General features: G+C 36.5%; 1 protein-coding gene across 14 annotated transcripts in view; it reads right to left on the bottom strand.

Moving 5' to 3' along the window:
• The window catches only part of PHACTR3 (phosphatase and actin regulator 3), a 329,288-nt gene that overhangs the window by 210,313 nt on the left and 92,011 nt on the right, over window positions 1–26,964 (bottom strand). The window contains exon 1 of one of the 14 annotated variants that reach the window (XM_007475648.3): window positions 13,982–14,127. The exons of 12 other annotated variants lie outside the window; for them this stretch is intronic. The gene's annotated coding sequence lies outside the window, so the exon portion shown is untranslated. Of the gene's footprint in view, window positions 1–13,981; window positions 14,128–26,964 lie in introns of those variants that run through there. One more of the 14 variants, XM_056812892.1, reaches the window with a different exon arrangement.

A 26,964-nucleotide genomic window follows, 5' to 3' on the forward strand; every position in this document is an offset into this window, starting at 1 on the left:
ACTCCCCATTTAGCACTCTATCTGCCTCATCACTTAGCTGCCCAATTTTCTAGCTGTACCGTTTTCCTGCACATCACACTATTAAGGAAGAACTTCATATTCTTCTACAGTGACTTATGATATTAGAAAATTTAAAGAAAACTTCTTGTTACGATGTAAGATTCTTTCTACTGCTTTTTTGTATCCTCTTTCACCCTCATTTTCATTAGAGCACCTTTCAGAAAAATGTTTGTTGTCATTGTTGTTGTTGTTGTTGTTTTTAACCCTCAGATGTGCAGTGAACAGAAGTATGTGAATCTGAGGTTTAAGATGATTGGTTCCTCCTAATCTAGGTCTCTCTAACGTCTGATGAGTCAGAGATCCTTGGTTATATTGAGTTTGCCAATAACCTCTGTTTTGAGGTTACTTTGGGTCAATTTTTTTAAACCTTTATCTTCCATCTTAAGAATTATACTAAGTAGTTACTAAGTATTGATTTTAAGGCAAAAGAGTGGTAAAGAACTAGGCAGCTGGGATTATGTGGTTTGCCCAGCATTATACAGGTAGGGAGTGTCTCAGGCCAGATTTGAACCCACTGGCCAGGCACTCTAACCACTATGTACCTAGCTGCTCCACTTTGTATTTATTCTGGAAATGTGCATAATAATTTGTGTTGGTGATAACTCCAAAAGCATTATTGATTGGGTTGGTGCATGAGATCTTCCCTTGTCTAAGAAATTAATTAGTCTGAAAATTTGTCTCATCAACATCTGCTGAAGGGGATCTTAGGGAGAAATCTGCTTTGCATCATTTCCTTATACAAACAAAATAAAAGGACACTAGCAATGACTTCCTCTTTAATTTGTTATGCAACTTTAACCTTCTCAGGATCATCCTAGCCTCCTGTGGATAGACTCAAGACAGGAATAAATGATCCTTAGCACTTACACCATTTGCCAATTATGAGTCATTAAAAAAATGTCAGTCTCAGAAATTGGAATCTGATCTGGAAGAAATCTTTAGCATTATCTAGTCCAGCATCTTTAGAAAGGAGGAAACTGAGACCATAAGAGATTTGATGATTTGTTTAGAGTCTCATAGCTATCAAGTGACAGAATTGAGAATTGAATGTCCAACTCCAGACTCTGTTCCCCACATTCATAGTGCTTCTTACATTGCTGTTGCCTCTACAATACAATCTACTTTTGATGAGCACCAGCTATGTATAGAGCATGCTGCTTAGGTGTTCAAAAACATACAAAGTTGGGAGAAAAGACTCCTTGTCCTAATGCAATTTATGGTCTAGTAAGCCATAGAGTATCAGCAAAGATAGTCATAAAACAAAATATTATATATTATTAGAAAGAGATTGATTGATAAAGACATTTATCAAGTGCTCAGTATAAGGTAGGAACTGTGCTACACTGAGGGTACAAGTGAAAACAAGCAAAGTAGACCCTGCCATCAAGGAACTTACATTCTACTGGAGGAAGGAAACCAAAAAGGAAGCTAGGAAGCAGTGTTGAAACTTAGTATCACACAAGACAAAATGAAAGTTTATCTTTCAGAGCTTGAGGAGACAGGTATCAAGCCCAAGGTTGTGATAGGGGAGAGGGGGAAAGAGAAAATGACAATAATGGCTGGTGTAGGCACCATGGTGGGAAGATGCCCTGGAAGAGGTATGGATGCCTGGTTCTGGACATTTTCTTACTCTATAAACCCAAAATAATAATGCTAGAAAGGACCTTGGAAATATGCTACTAAGATATAATAGAATTAAGCAACCGAAAGAAAATCAAACCACTAATCACAAGAAGACAGATGGGATTGGTATTAGCACCTTGGCCTCTGATTCTTGGTCAGGGTTCAAATAGAAGACCATGTGATTTTAAGATCTCTAAAGTCACCTATGAGAATACTGCATAGTTTCAAACAAAGTGAATCATTTGTCCTCTTTTCATTGTGCCTTTTTCTATTTAATCACACTCCTAGTAGATGCAGGCATGAAAAATTAATAAGGCTGTCCCACTCTCACCCAGAATGAAATGATGTCTGTGTTTAATTCACCACTCTGGTCAAGGAACTAGGAATTCATTTATAGATCCCTTTTAAGCATTTCATTATGGCAGCAGAATTTGTTATAAAATGTCCTTTTTTTAGAAGGGTGGGGGAGGGAAGGACATGGGCACATATTACTAAACTGACATGTAACTACAAATATAATGCTTTTGGCTTATTCCTCAAATAATTTGTTTGGGAGAAAAAAGTCTCTCCCAAGAAAGGAGTATCTGTATATTTCTGCACATTAGAGTCATAAATGAACACTCCATTGTGGGCAAACTGGACTCCTATCAGTTCTCCAAATGCAATGTCTTTGTCCAGGCCATCTCTCATGCCTAGAATGTGTTCTCCTCTCATCCTCATCTCCACATCTTGGAATACCCAAGTTCTTCCGGAGCTTAATTCAAGCACCATCGGCTATGTGAATCCAGTCCTGACCCTCTCATTTAGAAGGGTTCTCTGCACAATAATTACTTAACATTTGTTGTTCTGGATATATGTTATTTTCTCCAATAGAATGTAATAGTCTGTTGTATTTGTGTAGTTGTAGTGCCTTAATCAATGTTTAGTTGGGATTAGATAACTTGAGTTTGTAACATAACCAGTGTTAGAGTGGGGTTCAAACTCCAAAACCAGTGCCTTTTGGGGGCAGGGAAGGGGAAACAAAGACAGATTCATTGGCACCATATTATTCTTTTTTTTTTTTTTTTAACACAGGCTGTCTTAGAATCCCACTCCAGGATCTAAAAGTGGCTAGAACTGAAAAGGATGCTTCAGAGTCAAATTGGAAGGGTAAACTCAAAACTTAAAATCAATGACTCAATGAATGAAAAAAGCATTTTATTAAGTGCTTGTTGTGTACAAATAATTGTATTCCATGTTAGGTATAAAAATAAAAGAGAAAGCTAATCCCTAATTTAAAAAATTCACACTCTTAATTGAGGGAAATAATACCCTTAAGTTCAAAACAACTCCTTTTTTGAACCACCCAATGTAGGCACTCCCTCTGCTGGTTTAGGACATAACTAGCCTTTCCAGGCCTTATGCTGTGTTGTTCTGTACATGTCTTTTGATGATTCCTTCATAAAGTAATTGGCTGACCTTCTGGAGATCTTCTGGTTCTCAAGTTATTTTGCGGGACATCTGTGTAGGTCTAGAGCTATCCATTCATTACACCTAACATGACTAATTCAACTTTTTTTCTGTTCATTTGTGAAGGTGGAATGAATTCCATATGTTATATGACCTAGCCATGTTCTTTTCTTTTCATAGTTCCTTGATGCCTTTAAAATGATTTCTTATGTAGATGTAATTGTACTCAATATGCACCTTTCATCCATAGGCCATGTTGTAATTATCTTATAGAAGTCATGGGATATACTCCTGCTTCCTTCTATCATAGGAATTCAACTTGAGGATCATAGGGCAGTTCGTAGTAGGAACTTAATAAACATTTATCAAATAAAAGAATGAAAAATAATTTAGTTCATTCCCTATAATAATTGACCCTTATAGAGAATATTATAGTTTTTTAAAGTACATCAAGCATACTATCTTTATATATACATATATATAATATTGTTATTATCTTTATTTTAGAGATGTGGAAATTGAGGCAGAGTGAGTTCAATAACTTGCTCATGGCCACAGAGCTATCAAGTCGTAATGACCATATTTGAACCTAGGCCTTCTAGTCTCTGAATCCAGAATTTTATCTACTATGCCATAATGCCCCTTTACGTTCATCCAAATTTCTCCAAAATTCAACTCACAGGAAGAGAAACTTGATAAAACCTAAGTAATAATTAATTTTTATTATAATCATATTTTCTGCCATGGGAATATATCATATTTTCTTCTAATATGTTTAACAACATCCAGATTCCATTTATTCTTAATTTCCTTTGAATCAGTCACAAATCTTTTGTGTCTATTACCAATTCAATACCCAATTAATATGTTTAGTTTGGTTTGTGAAACAATAATATCAGCAAAAAATTATATATATATATATATATATATATATATATACACACATATATATTTGTATAAAAAGAACATTATCCACATCCAGAGGAAGAACTGTGGGAAAAGAAACATAGGAGAAAAACAACTGCTTGATCACAAGGGTCAATGGGGATATGACTGGGGAATTAGACTCTAAAAGATCACCCTAGTGCAAATATTAATGATATATATATATATATATATCCCTCAAAAAATCAAATAAGAAAAACAACTTGAGAAGACAGATACAATGATCAATTTGAACTTGAGGTCTCCCCAAAGAAAATACTGTTGTTTCCCCACATTTAGGCTGGCAGTCCCTTCATCTCATAAACCTTTTATTCAAAAATTAAAAGAGAAACATGCCTTGGAGCTCATTCAGAAATGCAGAATAAAACTGCATCTCAGCCTCATCTGGTAAGAACAAATCAGGTTCCACATACACCAAATCTCTAACTTCTAGCCTCTACAGAACCTCAGCCATTCTGGAAAACACACAATTTTACAAAGCATATTAAGTACTTTCATTTTATAGTTGAGGAAACTGAGGCTCAGCAAACTTAAGCAGTTTGTCTAATATTATGCCTAGCAATCATCAGAGATGAAGTGATGATTCAAATCCAATCCTCAAACTCTAAATCTGAAATCAAAACCCAGCATTCTTGCCAATGCACTGTATTGTTGACCTGAATATACTGCTTTTTAACATTCCCTTATTAGCTTATAAACCTCATGATGATAGAGTCCATGTTATTTTTTTAATTAATTCATTATGTGCTTACTATTGGCAAGTCATTGTGTTTGGTGCATGAACTAGCAGGATTAAAATTGACACTTGCTAATTTTGAGAAGTTTATAATCTACAAAGAGGAGAATGAGAAATAAGGGACATAAAAATGAATAACACAAGATGGAATGTGATAGTAAGAAAGGAGATACAGATACAATAATATCAAGGGATATTAGAAGGGAAATAAGGTTTTCAGTTGGGGAAAGAGGTGTAGTCTAGAGTTTAGAGTAGAGATCTGAGAAGACTTTCTTGACCTTTTTTCATATTAGGCAAAATAGGCACTTGAATTTTTATTAAGTGGAATTGAAAGATAATTGCTTGGCAATTGGCAGGCGGCTATTTGCAAAGCTCTCTCTAACTCTGAAGGACTAATTTCATGTGGACTTCCTAGGGAGTGAACTACATATAACCTGCTAGGATCTCTTTTGCTTACTCCTCCATTATTATAGGTGTAACCCAGTGGTAATAATGCTATGTTGAACTGCCCAGGATGATGAACTATTCACTCATTAGATTCATTCTAGCTTTTATGAGACTCTTAGCACTCTACTGAATAACTATGCTTTCAGAAGGTCGCTATATTTCATATTCAATAAATGAGTTCATTATGCTTAACAGATAAAACTGGATACCACTCATGAATAATTCAGTGGATAGTTTAGAAACTTAATTTTGTACACATTGTGGATTTTCTCACCAAACACCCAGATAGAAAACAAAAATGGTTAAGTGACTTCTCCTCTTCCCTCACATTTCAATGGTAGCTGAGACAGTGTTTTGAATCATACTACTAAACCATCAATCTTGCATACAAATAAAAAAATTAAATATGTATTCAGTTAACACCTACTGAATGCCAAACATTATTCTAAAGGCTATGGAGATACCAAAAAAAAAAATTAAGACTCTTCACTCCTACATTTTTTTTTGGCAATTTCATCCAAATCCATGTTTTCAGTTATTACTTCCGTTTGAAGGACTTTCCAATGTAATGCGTATCTCTATTCCCTAACATTCTATGAGCTTTAGTCCCATATTTCTATATACTTGCTGGACCTTTACACCTGAAAATTCCACTGATATCCACTGACCAAATCTAGGCTCCAATTTCCCTAACTTGCTCAATGCTGTACCATACTTCTCTTCCCATCCTTCTAATCCCTCAGGTTTGAAACCTGAGAGTTAATTTTGTTTTATTCCATCCTGGCTCCATCTTAAACAATTAACAAGTCCCATGCATTCTTCCACAAAATTACTTGCACTTCCTTTTTCCACTTCCATGATTAAGCCTCTAATTCAAGTCTTCTTTACTTCTCACCTGAACTTTCATTGGTCTTCTATCTTTATGTCCCCTGCAGTGGTATAAACTGCAGTTAAACAAATGCCCAGTGAATTGAGGGGAGCTGTCAATCCAATGGAAAGCCAGAAAACCAACAACATTCAGTATTCCAAAGGATCTGTGATACATCATGGACATTTCCTTCAATTATGAAGACTCCAACTAATTCCTACCTGTTTGTTCCATTCAAATCTCATCCCTGTCCTCTAACAGGTCCACATACTAATCTAAGGATCTTCTTTAAACTGAATGGATACTAATGGAGCTTGTAGGCCCTATTCAATATGTGGTAGATGAGTCCATTGGAGGGAGAGGGCAGGCCTACATTTCTCTAATAATATCCTTCAGCTTTTCTCATACATATTTCCTTATTAGTAATGTATTGCAGCCTGTTAACATCCACCATGGAGTAAACATTTCCAATACATCCTATTCAACATAAAAGGAAATAAATTCTAGAATTCTCTGTGTATATACACGAACATATGTTTACTAAATATTTACTAAATTTTCCCTGCAAAGAATTTTCAACCTCCCTGGATATTGATGCCCCAGGTTGGGAATCTTTGATCTAAATAAAGTAACTCTTTTAGCACCTAAAATAAAAAGATTCCTGTTCTTTATACCATAATCTCTTTAAAGGGTGGGATTACGAAGTCAGGTCAAAGTTCGGTAACCCTCTAACAAGTAGAGCATTATTATTGCCTAAGCAGATAAGTCTTTGATGACCCAATAAAAGAAGAGGGGCTCTTCCATGGTAGAGTAGGTACATGTTTCATTAGGCCCATGAAACTTAGAAAGAAAGTGGGATTTAATGGAGGAGGAAGAAAACTGATATGAAAGAGGAGAACAAAATTAAAAGGAAAAATGAAAGAAGGAAGAAATATTCCCCATTTAGTGAAAGGAATAGGAAACCATTTCCTTTCAAATATTCTTGAAGGGTTCAAGATTCATTCCACTGATGGCACAAAGCTCTCTTAAATTCTTTCTTATAAAGGGGAAAATGTTTTATATCAATCATATATGTATAGATTATATATGTGTGTATATATATGTATATATATACATATGGATGTATGTAGATGTGCTTTTAAGTATCCCATTCAAGCTGTAATAAAGCTTCAATGGTGGCCACAATAGCAACCAGGGTTCTTAACTGACCCTTCTTAATTATGCCTGGACTGGAGAAAAGCTTGAATAGACTTCAGGACACCATCAATTCTTAGTCACATGTGGACATCTAAGAGATTCTCAAATGGTAACTTACTGACCATCACACAAGTCCTGTGAACCTTACCATCTGTTAATGCTCAGGAAAACTTTCTGCATAGCTGTAAGCATACACGCTGAAGAGTTGACTTTTAAGACCTACATTTAAAAATACCATTAAGATGTATGGAGATATATATAGATATAAGAGAGAGAGAGAGAGACTGCAAAGTAAATCTAGCCACTTCTGCCTACACAAAATGCAAATATCTGTCTTGAAAGAAATTACAGGTTTTTTTTAAAGATCTAAGATCCAAAAATCACCAAATAATAGAAATTAGCTTTCTGAGAAGTTATGCAATCATCCTGCCTATCCTTCTTTGAACACTGTATTATAGCCTACAGTATATTGTTTCATACTTATTCTCAACCAGTTTCAACTATCTCTAGTGATAGAAGTGTCACCTGAAAGTGTCCAGTATAATATTCTCAGAATATGTTTTTCCAAATATTTATCTAAACAAATAGCTCCTATCTCATAGCTTGAATTTATATAAATATTTAAGCATTACAAACCTTTGTCCCATATAATTTTCTATATTTATATTGGGAAAATGGAATTAACCTCAAATAACTACAATTTCTATTCTTTAAAATGCCAATGATAATTAGACTCCCAAGCAAACACTTCCATCACCTTGCCTGTGTCTCAGCTTTTAAGGAAGTGGTTCTCAACCTTTCTAATGCTGTGACCCCACAATACAGTTCCTCATGTTACAGTGACCCCAAACCAAAAAATTATTTTAGCGGCTAGTTCAAAACTGTAATTTTGCTACAGTTATGATTCAGAATGTAAATACCTGATATGCATTATGTATTCTCATTGCTACAAATTGAGAGGTTGAGAACCGCTGTTTTAAGGGAAGTTTACATTTTTATTTAATTTTTCCATTTTAGGTTTTCATAATCTAGTCTCCTTTTAAAAATAAATCAACATTCAATGATTAACTAACCATGATAAAATAATGTATAAGAGGCAAATCTAGGGCTTGAACTCAGGGCTACTACTGTGATTCTCTTTTCACTATACTACAGTGTTTCTATATTAGGATCCCCTGATGCTACAGAGCTAGCAATTCAAAAGTATAGAGATGTAAAGTGTGTTTCTCTCATAACAATCTTGTGAAACAGTTAATAGTGTACTCATCTTCTTGTTGTTCATTTGTTTTAGTCATGTCTGACTCTTTGTGAGCACAGTTAGGGTCTTCTTTTGCAAAGATTCTAGGGTGTTTTGTCATTTCCTTCTCCAGCTTATTTTACAGATGAGGAAACTGAGAGTTAAGTGACTTGCCCAGGGTCACACAGACAGTAAGTATCTGAGCCAGATTTTAACTTCAGTCCCTGCACTCTATCCACTCTGCCACCAAGCTGCCCTAAACTGACCTTACTAAAAGAAGAAACTAAGACTCCAGGGGGTCAGTGACATTGCTCATTGTCACATGACTAGCAAATGTCTTGTATCCAGATATCTCCTGATCCCAACATTCTTTACTCTATATGAATTTATCTTGAGACCTTGAATATTTCTAGCTTTCATTTTCCCTGAGACCCTTTTGATCACCTAAGTATAAAGGTACTAATAGTTTCAGGAAATAGAATTTGTTCTTTTTGATTACACAAGTACTGTTTAATGTCACCTTTATTCACAACAGACATTAGTTTAGGGAGGAAGAGGTGATAATGACTATTCCTGTGTATTTCCTGTTCTAATCAGATAAGCAAAAATCTAATAGGGCGACATTTAAGAGGTATAAATGTATTAGAATCCTGCCCTTGGTTACAAAGCTAGTGAGGGTGAGGAATAACTAGACCACCGTTCATTTCATAACCAAGATCTGTGATTTTTAGTTAACTATAAGCTCAATATAAATTATGAATCTAGTACACAGACACACACAGTGTTCCAGAATTTCTAGCATCACTTTAAGCTTTTAAAGTTTACAGATAGATGATAGATAAAAAGGATGATTCATATGCATATATATACATGTGCATGAGTATAAAAATACCCATGTATATATGGGGGTGTAAATATATATATATATATACATATATATATATACATATATATACAGATATGATTTCATTGGTGTAGAGAATGCCCAATGAGGAAATAATCTCTACCAATGCAGATTATCAGTTGTTCTGCAGCTCATTGTTTAGGATACAACAACTTATAGGGAAGTGAGAGGCTGTTATTTGCCTAGTGTCACACAACCAGTATGTGCCAGAGGCAAGCCTTTAACTATAACTTCCTGACTCCTTTTCATGATTGGCTTTCTGTCCACTCTGCTAAGATATATGATGTGGTCACAACAAATAGATAGATTAATGAATGAATGAATAAATAAACAATTAATTAATGAATGAGTAAATAAACAACAAATTAGTGAATAAACAAATGAGTAAATAAATTTAAAAAGACTCTTAAATTTAGGTTGCTATTAATAAATACAAAGAATCATAAATGAGAGACAAAATAACCCTGCTGATCTTTGACTTGGTTAGACCACATTAAAGAACACTGTTTCAAAACGACTACAAATCTGACCTCAGATACTTCTTAGCTGTGGGTCCCTGGGCAAAGTCACTTACCCACTATTGCCTAGCCTTTACTGCTCATCTGCTTTAGACCTATTATTGATTTTAAATTGGAAAGTCAGTGTTTTTATTTAAAAAAATAATTAAAATAAAATGAGTATGTTGTCCTTTATTCAGTGAGTTCACATAATTTCATTTGTATGTAAAGGAACTTCTGTATTTCTTTTGCATCCTGAAGCTTGCAATAAGATCTACAGAAAATTAATCAATCCATATTTTATTTTCTATGTGCCAGGCACTATCCTAAAACCTGTGGATACAAAAAGAGGCAAAAAATCCCTTCTCTCAAGGGGCTTATAATCTAGTGGGAAAGAGAATATGCCAACCAATATACACAAAGCAAACTATATACAGGATGAATAAGAAATAATTGAGAACGAAAGCACTAGATTTAAAAGGGGTTGGAGAGGAAAAGAAGGAATTTTAGTTGGAACTTAAGGGAAATGAGGGAGATCAGTAGGCTGAGGAGGAAGGGTATTCCAAGCATCACAATAGTCAAGAAAAAAAAAATGGCCAGTCAAAAAATGGAGTGGAACATTCTGAAGTTTAGTGTCACTGGATCAAAGATTGTATAAAGTAAAAGAAGAAACGTGGAAAGGTAGGAAAGGAGCTAGGTAGCATTTTGTATTTGATTCTGGCTGCAATAGGGAACCACTAGTTTGCTATGTAGAGGGGACCGTATTCAGAATTGTGCTTCTGGAAAGTAAGGAAAATCACTTTAGTGGCTCAAATTCATACTCCACTAAGCTGCCAAACTGATATTCCTAAAGAAAAGGTTTAACCACATCACTCGCCCACTCAAGAAGCTACAGTGACTTCCTCTTACCTCTAGGACAAAATATTCTGTTTGACTTTTTAGAGCTCTTGATAATATGAATGAAACCTACATTCCCAGGTTCATTAGACATGACTTTCTTTTACACACACTGCATTTCAGCTGATCTGACTTGTTTGTTCCTCCCCATACAGAACATACCACTCCCCATTTTAGTACCTATGTGCAGGCTATTCCCCTCCCCCTCTTCTGCCTGGCATCTTCTTTCTCCTCACCTTTGCCATATAGAATTCTCAGTTACCTTTAAAGTTATAAGAAATCTATTCTTATCCTCCCAGTTGCTAATATCCTCCTTCAGAAATGATTCTGATTATATTTCTATTTAATTTATCTATTATTGTTCCCTTCAGTAAAATATGAGTTCTTTGAGAGTAAAAACTGTTTTAAATTTTTCTTTGTGCTCCCTAAGAGCCTAGCACAGGGCCTGGCATATAGGAAGCAATTAATAAAAGGATGTTGAATTAAAGTGAATTGTTTCTAAGGAATGTTTAAAAATCATTTGTTCTGTCATTGATTTTTGAAGTGGGTAACACCATTTTCCCCACTTCTCTTTGGAGCAAAGCAAGCCTTTGTGTTCTTGTGCCTCTCGAATACTGAAGAGATAACGCTGCTACTAATTCCATATGGAATCGAACCATACTTCTAAGCTTGCTATCTAGATTTTATCCATGATAATTAGCTAATGTGATCAGTAGAAATAAAATGAAAGGAAGCAGCTAAGCGTCTTTTGTATGTGTTTTTTATTAATTGATAATACTCTGTTTCCCTGAATAATAATGAAGTAATTACCATCGCCCAAGACTATTTCTGCTGAACAACACACAGATTAAAGATGAAATGAGGTCACCCCTGTAAATAAATTGGACCCAGCTGCAGCATGTCAAAGTCTATCAAGATCTAGTAAGGAAAAGAAGCCAGAAATGGCAACGCATGGATCAGAACCAGGGACTCTCACAGATACCCTCTGTACTGGTAACTGAAATAGACACTGGTGAATAATAGCACCAGGAGTCCCTAGGCAGGAAGTAAAACTCTTCTGCACATGTCTCACGTCTTGCTCCTATCCCTATACCACTAGAATAGGCTATTTATAACCGTGCAGGTGACCACTGGGGGACTAGTGGAAAATCAGTTGTTCAATTATTATTTTATTTTTTCAACATAATACTCTAAGGATTCATGATGTGAACAATAACATGTCTGACAAAACCATTACACGATTTTGTGATAATTAGTAGGGATAATTTAATAAATCACAAGTAATAGAGATTCATTATATCGACTATCATTCAGTCAGTCTTTAAAGCCACCCGTTTAAAATAGAACATTATATGTGGCTCAGTTCACAGAAACAGACATGAATGTGAAATTGCTATATAAGCTTTTATATCCTTCATTTGCTCCAATATACATAACTGAGGGTGGACAAATCAGGATAAAGAAATATACATAAAGGTTTTCTTTAACTTGCCAGAGAAAGCTTGTGAAAAGAAAAACAACATATTTGCATAATCATTCTCTTTGTACTTTGGGATATACTTTCTTTGGATAAGGATTCGGACCAATGTGATGATTGAAATTATAATCCAGAGATAAACCTGCAGTACTGATCATATGCAAACAATATGCCTTTGATTAGCCTTGAGTAAAATTCAACCATATTTTCCAGCATGTTATTTTTAGATTTCCAAGTTGTTGCCATCTTTGTGTATTTGCATAATTCAGTAGTACATCTTCCCCAAAATGTGTAACACACTCTCTCAACTACTGAGTGAATGCTATACTCAGATGTTCCTGTCTTAGAAGGAACATTTCTCAGGTAATAAGACACAGATTACAATTGTCACCCCCCAAAGGAAAGATCCTTTGATTCCTACCATTGTGAATTTTCCATTCCATCATCAAGTCAAGAAACTTGCAGCCCATTGAACTCTCCAACACAAAACCTGAACTGTAACTTTGTTTTTTCACAAGTTTATATCAGAAATATTCAGGCTCCTATATCCTTTACAACCCCACTTTCTGGCCCTAATCCTTGAAATGAAGTACAAGTACACAAAAGAAAAATGTCAGCTTTGAAGTGCTAACTCCCAAAGGTTAGAGTTCTGGGTGGAAAAAGATAAGGGCATTTATTATTGACAATGAAATATGTCTTGCTGATGACAAACTGAGATATAAGCCTCATGTGGCAAAAAACCTTTTTTACCTCTAATTTCTACTAGACCTTGTGCTAAGAATAAATAAATGAGTAGTCACAAAACATGCCAATAATCATGTAGTTATTTCCTCAAAATGGTTTTATGAGCTTTGGGATCAGAAGGCATCAGAGCAGAAATTATACTTACAGCCCAGAAGCAATATGAGAAAGCAGCTCTCATATTAAACAAAAGAGGATCTTTATTGCTACCGGGAGCTCTGGCGGGAGAAACAAAGCTGCCGAAGCATGTTGTACCTCAGATACCTATAAATGGTCTGATGCTACTATGAGACTGACGCTGCTAATGACACGGGGGGACCGATGTCTCTCCCCATCCTGTGTCTCCTGGCACTCACCATGAAGGGCTGCTCCTTGTCCAGAACACAGTTGACTCCAGGGGTTAGATTTATGGGAAAAAATCATTAGTCTCTCTCAGGCATCCTATTGTTATCACTTGAAATGTCTTTCCTTTTTGAGTGATTCCAGAAAAATCATCAGCCCTTTCCCTCAACCCCACACCTCTAACTCCCTGCCCACCAGTTCTCCTTACCTTACAAATAAAGGACGAAAGAAAATCCTCATCTTCATCAAGAAGCTGTGTCCTTACTGACAAAACACCTGGATCACTTCTAATCCCAAGGCTTCTCTACAGAGTGCAATTGTCAAAAGCCCACGCAGCTTTCAGGACCCGCTACATCTCCCCTCACTCCCCCCCCCCCCCCAATTGCACAAACACACACACACACGGAGTCTGCAAATAGATTCCTATTGTCAGGAGGCAACCCTGCCTGCCTGTTGTAGAAGAAACTGAAAACCATTATTATCTACAAACATTTTTAAATATAGACGTTGTATGGTGGGAGGGGGCCTGGGAGCAGCCAAGAACCTGTGTAATCAGCTCACCAGAGAAAGCGAATTCTCTAGACGGGCTGGATTCGAGCTCGTTAAGGTTCCTCTGTCCAACCCTCCATAGCTGTTACCGCGCCTCCTCACCGAACTCATGGCTCCTTCTCTCAGGGCAATTTGTTTTACAGCACTGTCAGCAAACTGCAGCAGCCCACCGTTTAAAATGATTCCAGAGTAAATTACAGTTGCCAAGAGCCTGGTAACCCCCCCCCCCCCCAAGATCCTGTTCTCTCAAGTCTTAAATTTGATCACTTTCTCCTAGTCCTATGCAAACTCCACAGACCAAAGGTAAACAAGGATTCCTCCCCCATCCCTTTCAACGTTTTTAAGGGTTTCATGGGGGGGCGGGGTGGGGGGGGGAGATAGGACTTGGCAGTGTACCATTTTTCAAAAGCAGCTGCTACAGCATTATTGAGAAGCTACAGAAAACAAAACCCTGTAGCAACAGCAGTACAGCTGGGCTCCTGCAATCAATATCACAGAAAGAGTCCTCATTTCCTAGGCTCTGTGGACTTTCGGGGATACAGTGCTCTTGTTTGTTAAGCATGCTAAGGATCATTTCTGGATTTGTCCTCAAGAAAACACTATTAGGAAGCGGTTCCATATACCTGCTTTAGCCTCAAGCAGGCTTATCTTTTCGGCAAAGGGGAGGTGCCTACAAGGGGCATGCCACCATCTTGTGCCCCCACCAAACAGATACAAGAAGAATGAGACCCAGAAAGATATCTGGGAGCATGCTGGGGTCTGCTTCTCTCATACAGTCTCTGGGGGCAATTATTTAAATTCTTGAACATTTATTGGGGATTAATCCACATTCATAGACCTGTCCAACAGCCTAACTTCACCAGCTGCCCCAGCACCCTGCGGATTGTTCACATCCTTTCAAACAAAAGACCTTGTTCCTGCTAATGAGCACCTTTATGCTAATTCTGTTAGCATAGAAGAGAATTGTGCACAGGGCTATTTACTCATGAAGCAATTTTTGCCTTTTTATAATCCCTAATATATACATATGGGGGGGGAGATAAAGAGGGAGAGAGAGACAGACAGAGAGAGAGAGAGACAGAGAGAGAGAGAGAGAGAGAGAGAGAGAGAGAGAGAGAGAGAGAGAGAGAGAGAGAGAGAGAGAGAGAGAGAGAGAGAGAGGATGGTAGCTTTCAATTATCCTGGGTTCTCATTCTTTGTAAGACAGTTCTACAGAATAAGGAAAGGCTCAACAGCATTGGCTAGTAGCACAATTTTCTTTGCTACCCAGGGGCATTCCCACAGTAAGTTAGACTTGTTTGAATTTACTGTTTCTTTCTAACCATTTAGATAAAAATAAATGTAATAGAAGTGCAAAATACTGTCATTTCTTTTTCTGGCTATTGCCTCAGCAATTTCAGAAGTGTAAAAGAACCATGTGACATCAAGGAGGTGATGTAGGATCAGGACCAAAGGCAATGCAAGTTAGTGATGTGTGTTTTATCCACTTACTCTGATTTTAAATCTCAAGAAAGAAGGATCAATTAAAATCTCCCTAAGAAAGATTGTAGCATTCTGCATATAGTAGGTGCTTATTACGGATTTATTGAATTTAATTCAGTCACTACTGTAGGACTTGAAGTGGCAGAAATGTATTACTAACAGTGGGAAAATTTATAATAGCTCCTCTGCTGGTGCTCTCAATCAATCAACAAATTTCATTAAACACCCTCTATTTACCAGAAACCGAGCACACAAAAAATAAGAGGCTATTTCTGCCCTCTAGGAACTTACCATCAACTAGGATTTTTTGGGTGGCCTCCTGATGATATGGAGATGATCTTGGGTTTTCATAGGTGATACAATAAATCACAGGTGATCCAGTAAAGTTTGAAAGGCTTTTATTATAATCCTAATGATGTACTTTGTGCCAGCCTAGCCTTGGAAAGGGCTGAGAGGCTCAGCACCCACTAGAAAGTGGTCTGGTAGGAAATGCATTCTTTTGACCACAGCAACCTACATCAAAAGTATGGAAGGCTCATGACCAACACTGGTAGAAGAATGATTGAAATACTGATGAAATAAAATGTTTACTGAGTAACCAAAGTCATAATTATCCTTAGCATTTCTATATCACTTTCCATACATATTATTTTTGATCCTGACCATGTTAAACACTTGCTCAAGAAGCTCAGTGACATTCCTAATTCCCTCAAAGCCTAGAATAAAATCCACACCCTTCCATTTGGCATTTCAAATTCTTCAATCTGGCTCTAATCCATCTTTCTGGACTAATGTTGCATTAGTCCATTGCACAGACTCAACACTAGCCAAACTGACCTATTGCCTATGCTTTGCTCTTAATGTTCCATCTCTTGCCATCATACATTTGCATAGACTGCCCCTGAGCCTTGAATATACTCCCTCCTCATCTCCTCTAAATGAAATTCTACTCCTCTTCAAGGCTCAGATCAAGTTCCATTTCCCACATGAAGTCCTCCCTAATGTTCTTTATTGTCTTTGCCTTTTCCCATGAAATTAATTTGTAATTAATTGTGTGTGTGTTGTTATTAATTTACATTCATAAATCCATTTATTTATTTATTATCTATGTTTTGTTTCTACCAAATCAATAGTTCTTGAAAACAAACCCTGTTTTGTTTGGGGTGATCCTTAATCTTCAGGACAATTCCTTGAAAACAACAGGGACTTAATGGAGTGACCCTTCACAACTTTGAATCAAAGCTTTTTAATAATATAGCCATTCTTACCCATGCTCTTCACAGAATCACAAAATATCAGGGTTGAAAAGGGCAGTAGAGGACATCTAGTTCAATCATTACCTGAAACATGAAACTCTCCTACAACAGAAGTGTCAGTTGGCAAGGGGATCCAACAACTTACAAAATTCCTGAGTTGGGGCTGCCAGGTGGCTCAGTTAGCCAGGTCTGGAGACAAGGAGGTCCCAGGTTCAAATATAGCCTCAGACACTTCCTAGCTATATGACACTGGACAAGTTATTTAACCCCAATACTTTGTATTGATTCTAAAATGGAAGAATAAGAATGTAAAAAACAAAAACTGAGTCATGCCAAAATTGAATTAAAATGGAATTGGGAAATGTTGAATAAAATATATAAAAATATGATACAACTGAGATCCTACTAATTTGTGGTTTTCTAAGTCAATACACTGTCCCCAAGGATCTCTTTCTACATGAATTTTTCTATTGTTGTATAACATTCTCCCTACACCATACGGTCAACCAGCCTTCATTTGAATACTTCACTTACAATGCAACTTCCTTGTGAAATAGGTCCAGTGAAATATCAGTTATATAATCAATAAGGTTCATTGAATATAAGAGGAATTTACCTGGTTGAAAGGACTTAATTAATAAATAAAAGTAGCTACATGAACACATACATAGAGTGTAAATAAAGTGAGAACAAAGTAACTATATAAATGCAAAGGAGGTGTCAAATAGGAGAAAATGTCTAAAATCAACTGGATTTAATCCCAGACAGCCTCCTGAGGTAGGTGAATTGTAAGCTATTTTAGAAAGTAAGGAATATGGATAGAGGAGATACAGATAGCATTCTCAGTGAAGGGAACAATTTCTATAAAAGTAATCATTTATGAATAGAACCTAAATCATAGACTGTCATGAAAAAAGAAATCTCTTATTCCTCTCATTTTTTGGACTCTATCAGTTGCTAATTCTACCTTCATAACATGTCCCAAATCTGTTCCTTCCTCTTTATCCCCCCTGCTTTTGTTGTCTTGTTTTTTGGTCATGTCTGACTCTTCCTGATCAATGGATCATAACATGCGAGGCCCTTCATTCCTCCTCTATCTCCTGGAGTCTGTCCAGGTTTATGTCCTTTGCTTCCTTGACACTATCTATGCATCATATTCTCTGCCATTCCCTTCTCCTTTTGCTTTAATTTTTCCCCAACAACAGGGTCTTTTCCAGTGAGTTCTGTCATTTTATTATGTGGCCAAAGTATTTCACCTTCAGCTTCAACATCTGTCTTTCCAATGCATAGTCTGAATCCATTTCTTTAAACATTGTCTGATTTGATCTCTTGCTATCCATGGGATTCTCAAAAGTCTTCTCTAACACTGATTTTAATAAATCCTTACCTTCTTTCTTAGAATGGATACTGAATATCACTTCCAAGGCAGAAGACTGGTAAAGGCTAGGCAAATGAAGTTAAATAACTTGCCCAGGGTGACCAGGGAGGTCGAATTTGAACCCGGGTCCATCTCCAGGCCTGGGTATTCTATCCACTAACCCACCTAACTGGCCCTTAGCACCACAATTTTGAAAGCATTGATTCTGTGGCCCTCAACTTTCATTATACTACCATTCTAGCATATGTCCTCATTTCACAATATGCACCACTCCAATGGTTTTTTAGGTGGCACAGTAGATACAGTGCCTGGTCTAGAGTTAGAAGACTCATCTTTCTGAGGCCAAATCTGGCCTTAGATTCTCACCAGCTGTGTGACTTTGGGCAAGTCACTTAAACCTATTTGCCTCAATTTCCTCACTGTAAAATGAGCTGGAAAAGGAATTGCAGTTCCACTTGGCTTGTATCTTTGAGGTCTTTAAAATGCATTTAGAATGGACCTATGATTTCATTATGGTATGTTGATATAGAAACTCCTTCCACCAATGCATATGGCCAATTTAAAGATGAGCAATCTGATGACTCATCCAAGGTTATCCAGCTAGTATGTGTCACAGGAAGGACTTGGACCTAGATCTTCCTGAGTCTAAGACCAGTCTTGTTTCTATTACATGGTGCCACCTCTAGCAAAATGCAACATTTTATTATAACTATTTGTCTAAATGTTTTATCCTTATGAGGACAAGAAGTGCATCTTGGCTAAATTTCATATCTCTTCTAGCATCTAGTACAAAGTTCCACACACAGCAAGTACTTATTAAAATCTACAAATTTAGAATTTTGTAGAATCTTACACTCTCAGGGTTGTGAGACATCCTAGAGACCATCCAGTCTAATGTTTACTTGAATAGGAATCTTCTCTACAATATTCCTAAAAAATGGGCAAGCAAACTTTTATTGGCAACCTCCAGTGATGGTGATGATGTACTTATTACTTCACAATGTAATGCTTTAGGAACTATCAATGAAAATATACTTTTAAGCAACTCCAATTTTTACAAATTTTTTCATTATACTGCACAGAAGTCTGCCTCTCTGTAACTTTCAATTACTGTTCTGAGTTCTGCCCTGTGGGGCCAAGCAAAATGAATCTAATCCCTCTTTTATATGACAGTTCCCTCATGTACTTGAGGACAGAGATCATACACACCACTTCTCCCCACCCCATCAAGTTTCTTCTTTTCTGTAAGCTAATAAAAATCTTGACATTGTAAGGAATCATAAGGATCACTTAGTCCAACATTCTCAATTTTACAGATGAATGAGCAAGCTATTTCTTGAATGCAAATTTTCAGAACCTTAATGCAGATTAAAGATTAGGGTCCAAAGTGAATAATTCTCTGTTGACATATCTAGGACATCTCAAATTAAGGATCCATGCTTTAGTGAGGCCTCAAGCTGCTTTGGGCTAGGCATTGACCCAGGGAATTAACCAGTCTAAAGAGAAAAGGAGGGGGGAAAGTAGTTATTTTTGCCAAGTAGTGTCCTCCTAAGTCCTTTTGCACAAAACTACCATTAGGCATTCCTTGCCTTATTGCAAAGAAGTGAATCTATTCTACTCCACCCATTAAGATATCCTTTTGATTATGATAAACTTGCTCAAAAAAAAGACTGAGGGATAGGTGAATGGTGGATAATAGAAATGAAAGGAATGGTAAATGACTGGTACACATACAATTTGGTCCAGTTTCTATAATTCCAAAAAGTAGATTCACCACCTCTCATCTAACATCTGTCATAGCCCTTCTCCTATCTTAGCTCTTAAAAGTCCTAATTAACTATTTTTGGAATTTTTTGAATATTTTTGGGAGATCATGAAAAAAATCATGCCATGGTTGCATCTGCTACTTCCATCCTGAAAAGTATATAGAAAAGGAAAAAAATTATATCTAATTAAACTATAATGTATCTTTTTTCCCCCTCATGACATGGAAAATTATCCCATAGGTATCCTCAAATGAAATAACTTTGGGTCTTGATCTGTGATTTCAGTTGAGGAACTCATGGTAGAGGCAAATCTCTCTACTGGTGCATATTGGCATCTTACCTATGACTCATCACCTTAGAGAATTAAAAACCTGAGGCACTATGAGAGTAAGCATTCCAAACAGAATCTGAAATTTGATCCACCTGACTCCAAGGATGGTCCTCTACCCATTACATCTTAGATGACAATAATATTCACTCTTCTGGGACCATTAGCTTTATAGTCAGACCTGGATTTGAGTCCTGGCTTTCACACTTTGTATGTGAATATAATGAAGTCCCTTCTTCTCTCAGCCTCAATTTCTATGTCTTTAAAATAAGGGAGTTGAATTAGATCATTTTAAGGTCCTTCTCTAGTCGGACATCTAAAGCTTCCAACTCTGGAAGATAACATTAAAGAGAGCAAAATGGTTTTGAAAGAGCATGTGATTTGAGGGTTACTTTATTGCCTAGATGTATCTATTATTAAGCCTAAAGTCATTATGATAATATTATCTATATCTAGTGTTACATTGCCTATATCAATTATCTTTATTACCTACAGGTATTATTATTGACTAAATCTATGTTTCCATAGAGACAACTAGGTGACCAGTGGATAGAGCACTGGGTCTAGAGCCAGGAAGGCCTGAGTCCAAATCTCACTTGAGTTTTTGTGTGACCCAGGGCAAGTCATTTAACCTCTGTCAGCCTCAGTTTACTCAACTATAAAATAGGGGTAATAATATTAACTATTTCCCAGGATTGTTGTGACAGAAAGAGATAATATTTGGGAAGTGCTTAACATCATACCCGGCACATAGTAAGTTCTTAATCATTGCTTTTTCCCTTCTCTTCCATACCCAAAATATTAAGAATTAGTGAATACCACCCTTTCAATACAATACAATACGGAGACTTTACAAAATCCTACAGAACCTATCATGCAAGATAGAATTCAGACATTATTTTATCCAACAAAAGAACCATAGGAGAGAGAGAAGGCTATAAAAAATAAGATAAGCTATAACAGAAAGACTCATTTGTTACTTTCCTTGCTAAGATAGGAAATAAAAACGAATTACTCTCAGCATGAAATTGGATCCTATAACTTTGTTAGGAGAGAAATCAATGGTTATGACTAACAATCTGACCAAATAGATGAGACAATCTTAAAGTAGTATTTTTATATATACTTACATGCAAATGTTCTTTATGTATATTTATATGCAAATGAAGTTATATATTTTAGGATTTCATTACTGTGCAACCCTACTATTTCCCATGACGGGCACTAAGACTAAAAAGGGGGAAAGGGTCAGAGTAAATAGATTAAAAACAAGTCTTCATTATAAAGGAACATGTGCCCTTCTAAAAGTCTTCCTTCTTTGCTGTATGCTTCCACTGCAATGTGCTGCAACCCCGAGTCAGCACAGTTAGGAGAAAGAAGGGAATCAGAGGGAAAAGGCTCAGAGAAAACACAGAAGGACCACTTGCTGGGTTTCCACTGCTGAGAGCAGCTGGTACAAGATTGGCTATCTCGGCACTGCCACTGGGACTACTGTGACCAAGCAGTGGATGCTGGTGCTGCTGCATCCTGGACAAAATGGATTGTCATACTCCTTTGGATTGCAGATACTCTGTGGGTGAAGATAGAACAAAGGAGGAACCAAGCAAGGTGTGATGGTAAAGGCAGGAAGCAGACAGAAAATTTGGAGTCCCTTCAAGCATTCTCCTCTTTTTTTATGTTTTGTTCATCACTTTTCCTTTGAGAAAAGAGTCAGGGAAGTCCTGGCATGTATTCACCTTTCTCAGACTGTCTAAGAGATAACAAACCTGTACATATAAGGAAGAGCTGTAATAAAAAGCTGTGAATTCTCCATATGTGAGAACACTCTTTGAGCCACTCCCCCAGACCTAAAGCTGTGTCTTTATCAGTGACAAAAAGACCTTTGCAGCATGAGGTATAGGTCTCTGATGCTAGCTCTCTAAATTTTAAAAAATGATATACCATTTGATAATCCTGTAAATCCTAGTAATTTCTTAAGCCCAGAATCTTATTTAGGAACCTAAGGATGCAGCTAATTGATAAAGTATAACTCTGTCTTTCCGTTTTTGCATTAGGATACTTGATTAAAGGATTAAATACATACAATTGCTATTCTTCCTGGGATTCTGACTTTCTTGCTAATGTTGTTGAGTGCCATCTGCTTCATTTTTTTTAAGAGTGATTAAAATGCCCATACTCTTTGACTTAGAAATTCAACTGCTAAGCATAAACTTCAAGGAAGATAAAGATCAGAAGATTCCACAAACACAAAAGTACTTAGAATAACACTTTTTGCAGTGACAAAGAATTATAAAAAAATGACATCAACTGGTGAATGGTCAAACAGAACTGTTACACAGGAACGTGATAGAATATCACTTCACTGAAAGAAACAATGGCTAGGAAGAACACAGAAAAGCATGGGAAGATTATATGAACTGATGAAAAGTAAAGTAAGTTGAGTCAGGAAACAATATACAAAATAACCAGAATAATGGAAATGGGAAAAACAAAACAAAATTTAAAAGGAACTTGAACACTGTTATTATAATGGCTTAATCTGTCTCCAGACAGATAAGTGGCATAGTGGGTTGTGTTGGACCTGGAGTCAGGAAGACTCATCATTTTAAGTTTCAACTTAGTCTTGTAAACTTACTAGCTATGTGATCCTAGATAAGTCATTTAATCCAGTTAGCCTTAGTTTCTTCATTTGTAAAATGAACTGGAGAAGGAAGCAACAATCTGCTCCAGTATCTTCACCAAGAAAACCCCAACTGGGATCACTGAGTTCAGACATGATTGAAACAACTGACCACCACCAGTAAAATCTGGCCCCAAAGAAGAGATGGAAAAAATTCACTTTTCTTCCCTCTTTATAGACTTTAGGGGACTATGGGTTTGGAATAGTAGATATCAGACAGTGGATTTTTTGATTAGTGCTTCCCTAAATTACTTTTTCATTCTTGTTTTTTTTAATATCCTTTGTTGAAAGGGATTGCTCTCCAGAGAGGAGAAAAAGGAAAGATATTTTTATAAGTGATGATACAAAAATAAAATTTCTCTTTATGTATATATTTCATGTGTGTATGTATATTTTTTATTCCACAGCCTCTGAAGACCATTTTATACAGTTTACCATGTGTTACCTTACAGTTATTCATAAAGAATTACTGAATCAAAGTATCACTTACTTCAGCCCCTCCTTTTTTACAACTAAAGAACCCAAATCTAAAAGAAGGGAAATTATTTATTCCAAAATCACACAGGTTGTAGTCAGCAGAGCCAAGACTTAAATCCAAGTTTTCTGCCTGTATCTTTGGTCTTTATCTTTCTCATTAGTTAAACTGAATAAATTGGTCTTAATGGCCTTTAGGGGCCCTTCTAGATCTAACTCTGTGAAACCATAACTCCCAAGACCACCATGTTTCCATTATACTCTTCTTACAGCATTGCCTTCCTAGGGAACAAATGAAAACATCCAGAGGTTGTTTCTTATTTCAAGTTATCACATGAACAAATAGTCATGAACTCAAAGAAGCATATCACATTCCAGAAGATAGGAGAGCAAAACTACCAACTATTTTAGCACTTTGGTCACTGCAAAAATACTTCTTGTATTCCACAGCAAGAAGTTAGACTTTCTCATTGTCAGTTTCATGGGTTAAGCCAGACCTGGTCATTTCCCTACTCAAAAACCTTTTATGGTCACCTGTTATCTTTAATAATGGTCTCTCATGAAGGACCTAAAGAGGCAAGTGATTAACTAAGAAAAGGGAAGCTGGGTCACATCCCTTTCACCCTACTCCAGCCAGTCTTAGGACTTGTTTTTTGATTGACCACGCCTAACCTTCACCTATCATTCCCCATTTTCTCACTCTAGTCCCTCCAAACTCTAAGCAGGATTCCATCCTTATCCCTTTACTGTTGGGTCCAAGCCCTTCAGAGAAATTATTACCTATTCATTAGCTAGAAACCCACAGAAGCAATTCTGCAGATATCATTGAGAAAACCCACTTTTCCTTCAGGTCTTGCCCAGGCAGATCTCACTTTAAGGGGTATAAGTGTATTGCTCAAGAGCATTGACTTGTGTATAATAATATTTTTAGTGAAAACAAATTAGATAAAATAAAGTATTTTAAATGTTTTTATTTCATCCTTACTTATGGCAAATTACCTCTGTAGTTTACAAAATTGCAGGTCACTCTAGTATTTTTGCCAAGGAAGCCCTAAATGGGGTGACAAAGAGTTCAGGCATGACTGAAATGACTGAACAACAAAACTTCACCTTCCTTCCCTCCTTCCAGACATTAGGGAGCCTACAGGTTAGAATATAGCATATACTGTCAGACTTAAAATACATATTTTACATTCATATATATTTATAAATACATCTAATTTGAGGTAAATGCTCAGAAAATTTTTTAACCAGTAGGAAGGAAGAAAGGTAATATGCATTTATTTCAAGAGCCCACTATGTGGTAGGCAAGGTGTTAAACATTTATGAATATCATCTCATTTGGTTCTCACAACCACCCCTGGGAAATAGATGTTATCATTATCCTCATTTTACAGTTGAGGAAACTGAGGCAGACAGATTAAGTGACTTAGTGTCTCCACAGTTAGGAAGTATCTGTAACAGGATTCAAACTCAGGTCCTCCTGATTTAAGATCCAGGGTTCCTCCATTCTAGCCTCTGATAAGACTGTATTATCAAAAATATTTGGAGATTGTTAATCTCTAGAATAAAATACCTTTTAGCCTAGTAGTAAGCCTTTCCACCATCTGATTCCAACCTACATTTTCAGCCTTATCTTATTTAAACTGGCCCTCCTACAGTTTATATTCTAGCCTACTAATTTATTCCCAATATTTTCTTACTTTCTCCTATCTCCCTACATTCACTCAGGTCAACACTCAACTAAAACACTTCATCACACACACACACACACACACACACACACACACACACACACACTTACTTTCCTCTTTCTATTCCATTCAGACATAACTCTAATGCTACCTTATCCATGAAACTCTTTACCACAGCCCTAAAGCTGAATAACACCACCAACACTTCCCTATATTGTTTTATCTTAATGATTTTATTTCTCCCCAAACATAGTCTACCATTTATCACACTTACTTGTGAAAGTCTGATATCCTGGCTATTAGATAAGGAAATATTTGAGGACAAAAATTATACTTTTTAAAAACCTTGTGTATCCTTAGAGTTCAGCATAGTCTATTACACACAATAAGTGCTTAATAAATGTGTGTTGGATTTGGTAGTCTGATATGCCTAGAGCAATCTAGCTATTAAGTAGAATAACAATTCCAAGCTAATATCATGTTAATGACCATAATAAGAACCTTAATTTCCCCAACAGACATTTTAAATTAAGCAATAAGAAGCTCTGGGGCATTGGGGGAACTTGGGCAGAGATGGAGATTTGTAAAATGATTGTTTTGAATTACCTGGTTTCATCTTTCTGGTAAATTTTTTGCATCTGCTTTAGTCCCCCTGATTATGGGGCTTGATATTTAGGAAAAGCTTCTTTATATAACCTGAAAAGGAACTGAAGGTAAGCTAGCAGCTAAAAAACACCTAGAAAGTATTCTGTTCATCTCACCTAGGACAAATAAGAAAATGCCTTTTATTCCTTCCCTTTATAGTCAACAGAACTTTTAATTCACATGGCAACCATTCATTTTCCATTAACTATCTCATGGAAATTTATATTAAACTATTTTCAGTTTTCAAGTACACATGACCTTGAGGGCTCTTTCTCCATCCTCTGATGCTATCTTCTCTGAGCCCGTTTCATTGACTGCCTATGTACCCAATAGAAAGAAGGCAGAGAAAAGGAAAAGATCAATAGCCTTTAAATTCAATCGCATTTCCTGTTTTTTCCCTCATGGTCCATCTTAGGTATAAATAACTGCCTTGCTTTCTTCCATGCTGGTCAACACTTGATTATTAGACAAGTGCTAATTTTTACATTCACAAATTGATACCCCATAAATAGATGTTTTAAGGGAAGAAAGAAACAGATTAATATAAATTCTGCATATTCTGTGCACTTTCCATGACTTGGATAGAATCTAATCCTTGGCTTTGCTCTGTTTTCTCAAGTTAATCCTAAAATATTATTAGATATGAAACCTGTTCCTAATTCAGGTTTAGTTTCTGAATCTTGCTTTCTTCAGTTTGCCATGGCCAACTCCTTTTGGAATAAGAGAACATATAATGCTGGAGATTGAAGAAGCTTGAAGGACAAAGCAACTCTCTCATTTTCAAAAGAGGTTCAGAGAACTCGATTGTTTTTTGTAGCCTCTAGAACATAGTCTAGAAGGTAATCCAGTAGCCTGTCAAGGGGACATAATGGAGCTCTGGGTTCATGTTGTTATTCTCTTATCTTTTACTTTCAGTGTGAGGTAGATGAAAAATAACTAGACTGACTATCAGAACTAGTGTTCTAGTTTAAGTTTTTTATTTATTGGCATAATTTTAATTTTTTATGACTAGAGTCACAATTCCTTTCATGTGGGAAACTCCCAAAAAGAAACTCTACAGAGGCAGATCTAGATTTGGTCTGAAATTTACAGTTTTAGAGAGTTGCCTGAGGCAATGAGAGATTAACTTCCCCAGGGTCACAGCAGAACTTGAACCTAGGTCTTGACTTTTCTACTCACTAGATTTTCCCACTATTCATTAGTGAAATAACCCCAGGCAAACAAACCTACTTCCCTGGATTTGATGATCTTTTCTGTCAAATGAGAAGGTTCAATGAGATTGCTATGCATCT

This window comes from Monodelphis domestica, chromosome 1 (assembly GCF_027887165.1).
Source record: "Monodelphis domestica isolate mMonDom1 chromosome 1, mMonDom1.pri, whole genome shotgun sequence".
In the NCBI taxonomy this organism is placed as follows: Eukaryota; Metazoa; Chordata; class Mammalia; order Didelphimorphia; family Didelphidae; genus Monodelphis; species Monodelphis domestica.